The 4,978-nt window shown below is 39.6% G+C and overlaps 1 pseudogene; it reads left to right on the forward strand.

Annotated features, from left to right (window-relative positions):
- The first annotated feature begins 2,680 nt into the window (after positions 1-2,680).
- On the forward strand, positions 2,681-4,455 carry LOC100984552 (heterogeneous nuclear ribonucleoprotein A1-like; annotated as a pseudogene).
- Positions 4,456-4,978: the final 523 nt, after the last annotated feature.

Consider the following 4,978-nt stretch of genomic DNA (forward strand, 5'->3'; position numbering starts at 1 on the left):
TTGTGCTGTGTTACAGACTTACAAAGATCATGAAGACAGGATCTCTGACCTTGAGGAAGGCAAAGCATAATCATGGAAGCAAAAACTCTGATAACGTGTTTGAGTATACTTAGGGAAGAATAAAAGCTGCAATATATTGAGAAAGAAGTAAACTAAACCAAGCCTGAAGTTAACATTTGTTTAGGCAAAAACTACAAATGCACCAGGAATCTGGTATCTGGAAAAATGACATAAATGTGGCTAACACATAAATTCATTCTCCACTATGGAACCCTAGAGATCAGATGCATTTACACCCAAATCAAAATTTGTAAAGATTAATAACTACTCTTTAGATCTTTTTCCAATGCAATAATTGCTCTTCATAAAAGCTCACTGTAAGCAATTTCCATATCAATTAAAAATCAGTGCCTTTGTTTGCATAACTGGCGAATGCCATGTTATACACGATGCTGGCTCAAGAAAGATTCAAATAAGCAGATCTGTTTACAATTACAAATGCTAATTAAGGGAAATAGTCAACCCTAGATAATTCAGTGATAGACTACAGAGTTTGGGGATTATTTAGACACTTTTCTTTTTCTCCTCTCCCTCTACTGGATGGGCTTTCCCCATTTGCTACTTACTAGTACTCTCTCGGGCCTGTAGAGAGGCAGAAAGTTGAGGTCCAACATCAGTTTTGCAGCTCCATAGCAGTTCTGATGAAAGAGTTTGGTAGGAAACAATATTGAATATCATATAATAGTATAAATAATGTCTGGAAAATTTCAAGGAATTCTAATGGTCTTTGATACTTCCAAGCCTTTTAACTCAAAGAATGAAAAATTAGCTATCACTGTTATTAAATATGCATAAGTTCAAGCTTTCCAAATTTTTAAGTGTCTAATCACCGTTTAAACATAAGCTGCTTGTCTTATATTTTTAGAGACATCCAGACAGTCCACGGCCCATGCTTCACTTTAGAAAATTGAATGAATGTCACTGTAACAGGACATGTCCATGCAGTAATGGTCTCCCTGCTGCTAGATAACATCTGAAGCAAATCCACTGATGAGAAACAAATGGGGAAGCAAAGCAGAGTGTATTTCCAGAGCCAGAAACACTGACCCTTTCAAGGCACTCGATCATTCTGACTCTGTTTCTATTTATCAGGAAGTGAGTGTTGAAGAATGAATCATGTTAGTTCAATAGATGCTGGCAGGATCAATAGATACTTTTGCATCATACTCTTACTTGATGCTTGCTGCCAGAGAGGCTGCCTTCTAAAGCAGAACCATGGCCAGAACAGCACTCCTGCCACTGAGAAGCAGTCTGCTCTGGCTGGATCAACTATTTTACATTCTAGATCAATTTTTATTCATATTCATTTCTGATCTTATCTCTGGTTATAGAAACAAGGCTCAGCAATTTAGGATCACCTAGCCAGCAGAATCAGCTGTCACTATACTAGTAGGAGAGTTTCATATATAAGCTGACACTTTACTCCTTCAAAGGAATGATTCCTATTGTGCTTTATCAAAGAGTGAGTGACTCTGTTTATGCATTAATTGCCAGGACTTAATGCACTGTGACTCAAGTGTTCATCTCTGCCCCATTGAGTCATTGACTTCATGCTGATTGGAGGTCCATCCAAGAAAACTAAATTATTGCTTCACTATCATTTTGTTAAGTAAAATTTGGAGTGTATTCTTCCAGTTCCCACTTCATTTACTTTGCAGTCTTAGTAAAAAGGAAGGAAATGCATTTCCTTTTCCCCTACATTGTTGAGCTCTGGCTTTAGAACAGACCTACAGCCTTGGAACATAACTTCATATATCTCAAACATACACCTACAACCTTGTCATATAACTTCAAATATCTCAAACACACAAAGCACAAACACTCCCCAAATCTTGGGGGTTGAGGAGAGAGAAAGACTTCAAAAGAAGTACTTAGAGCAAACATTTATGTTTAGCTGTCTCACTAGGTGTTCCTATTTCCTTTCTCCATGCCACTTTCTACTGTGCAGTCAGTATTTACCTTGTTCAGCCTCCTTGAAGCCAGATGTGGCCATGTGACACAGCAGCAGCCAATGAGCTCTAAAGGCAAGTGTACTGGGGGTTTCTGGGGAGGCTTTTGATTTCCTCATAAAATGGACAGACATGGCTGTCATAGCTCCCTTTCCTCTTCCTGCCTTGCACTTGAGTCTAGTACCTGGAGCTGCAGTAGCCTTTTTGTGAGCATGCAGTGACAAACTGACACTGAAGAATGGCTGAGTGGGAGAAGTTTGATCTTTTAATAACATTCTTGAGTCCCTGCACCAGCCATGGACTATCTATGGTCTATGAGAAAAAAATGAACCACAATTTGCTACCTACCTCGATGGAGCTCACAGTCTAGCAGGAGAGATAAACTGTAACAAAGTTTACCTCAGTGGATACAATAAGACACACTGCAATAAATTCTAATATTAGGTAAGCAGATGATACAATGAGAGTTCATAGGAGTAGCAGCTTATTCAGACTTTTGCATTGAGGGAAGATTTCCTGGAAGAATTGAGACCTAAATAGGAGTTCATTTGGCAAAATATTTGGGGAAGATAATTCTAAGCAGAAAGCAACATGTACAAAGGCCTAGAAGAGAGAAGGCATGATATCTTTGGGAAACAACCATAAAGATATCAGTATGTATGGAGCTTAGAATGGAGTTGAATGAGATAAAGTTCAAGAGGTAAGTACAGCTTATTATCATGGGTCTTGAAAGCTTATACAATGCAAAATCAATCAAGGACCTTCAACAGTGAAGTGATAGAATCAAACATGCCACACTGGCTGCAGCTGGGGAGAATGAAGTGGAAGGGGAGAGTCTGCAGGCAAGGAAACCAGTCAGAGCTGTGCTGTCCAATATCATAGCCACCAGCCACATGTGGCTACTGAGCTCTTCAAGTGTGGCTGGTATGAATTGAGATGATTTAAAGTGGAAAATGCACATTGGATGTCAGAGACTTAGTGTAAAAATAACAATGTAAAATATATCATTCATTTATATATATCCATAATTGTACAGTGATTACATGTTGCAATGTATTTTGCATATATTGGGTTTTGCATATATTGCATATATTGGGTTATTTTGCATATATTGGGTTAAATAAAATATATTTTAAAAATTAATTTTATCTCTTATATTTATGTTTTTTAATGTGGCCATTAGAAAATTTCAAATTACATACATGGTTTGTGTTGTGACTGACATTATATTTCTATTGAATGATGGGTTACTTTGGCAATCTATGTAAGATGATATAGGCTTTAGTTAAGTTAAATGCAATTTGAGTGAAGTGGACTTACTTGAGGGCTATAAAGAATGAGGATAGTGCCTTTCTGCCCATAGATGCCACTGAAGAAGCATCGTTAAATTCTCTCTTCTCCCTGCTGTTCTGTCTAAGTCAGAGTCTCCTAAAGAACCCAAAGAGCTAGGGAAACTCTTCTTTGAAGGGCTGAGCTTTGAAACAACCGATAAGAGCCTGAGGAGCCATTTTGAGCAATGGGGAACACCCACGGACTGTGTGGTAATGAGAGATTCAAACACCAAGCACTCCAGGGGCTTTGGGTTCATCACATATGCCACTGTGGAGGAGGTGGATGCGGCCAAGAATGCAAAGCCACGCAATGTGGATGGAAGACTTGCGGAACCAAACAGAGCTGTCTCAAGAGAAGATTCTCAAAGACCAGGTGCCCACTTAAAAAGATATTTGTTGGTGGCATTAAAGAAGACACTGAAGAACATCACCTAAGAGATTATTTTGAATAGTATGGGAAAATTGAAGTGATTGAAATCATGACTGACTGAGGCAGTGGCAAGAAAAGAGGCTTTGCCTTTGTAACCTTTGACAACCATGACTCCATGGATAAGACTGTCATTCAGAAATACCACACTGTGAATGACCACAACTGTGAAGCTAGGAAAGCCCTGTCAAAGCAAGAGATGGCTAGTGCTTCCTCCAGCCAGAGGTTGAAGTGGATCTGGAAACTTTGGTGGTGGTCGTGGAGGTGGTTTTGGTGGGAATGACAACTTTGGTCATGGAGGAAAGTTCAGTGGTCATGGTGGCTTTGGTGGCAGCCATGGTGTTGGTGGATATGGTGGCAGTGGCTATGGCTATAATGGATTTGGCAATGATGGAAGCAATTTTGGAGGTGGTGGAAGCTATGATGATTTTGGCACTTACAACAATCAGTCTTCAAATTTTGGACCCATGAAGGGAGGAAACTTTGGAGGCAGAAGCTCTGGCCACTGTGGTGGTGGAGGCCAATACTTTGCCCAACCAGGAAACCAAGGTGGCTATGGAAGTTCCAGTAGCAGCAGTAGCTATGGCAGTGGCAGAAGATTTTAATTGGGAAACAAAGCTTAGCAGGAGAGGAGAGCCAGAGAAGTGATAGGGAAGCTACAGGTTACAACAGATTTGTGAACTCAGCCAAGCACGGTGGTGGCAGGGCCTAGCTGCTACAAAGAAGACATGTTTTAGACAAATACTCATGTGTGTGGGCAAAAGACTCAGGGATTGTATTTGTGACTAATTGTATAATGGGTTATTTTAGTTTCTGTTCTGTGGAAAGTATAAAGCATTCCAACAAAAGGTTTTAATGTAAATTTTTTTTCACCCATGCTGTTGATTGCTAAATGTAATAGTCTGATCATGACACTGAATAAATGTCTTTTAAAAAAAAGAATGAGCATAGTTAGGTTATGTTGATGGTTGCATGAGAAGAGAGAGTGAGTAAAAAGAGTAAGGATGGCTCCCAGGTGTCTGGGTTGGGCAGTTGAGTGGATATCGGTGATCTCCAATAATAAAACAAGAAAGCAGCAGGAGGAGCGGGTTTGAGAGGAAGCTATTGAGCTCAGTTTTGGATAATTGAGTTTGAAGTCCTCAATACTCATATTAAAAAATTGGATAAGCAGGTATGCACATGTATCTAAAGCTCAGGAGACAGAGTTGGTG

Source organism: Pan paniscus, chromosome 3, assembly GCF_029289425.2.
Source record: "Pan paniscus chromosome 3, NHGRI_mPanPan1-v2.0_pri, whole genome shotgun sequence".
NCBI classification, from domain to species: domain Eukaryota; kingdom Metazoa; phylum Chordata; class Mammalia; order Primates; family Hominidae; genus Pan; species Pan paniscus.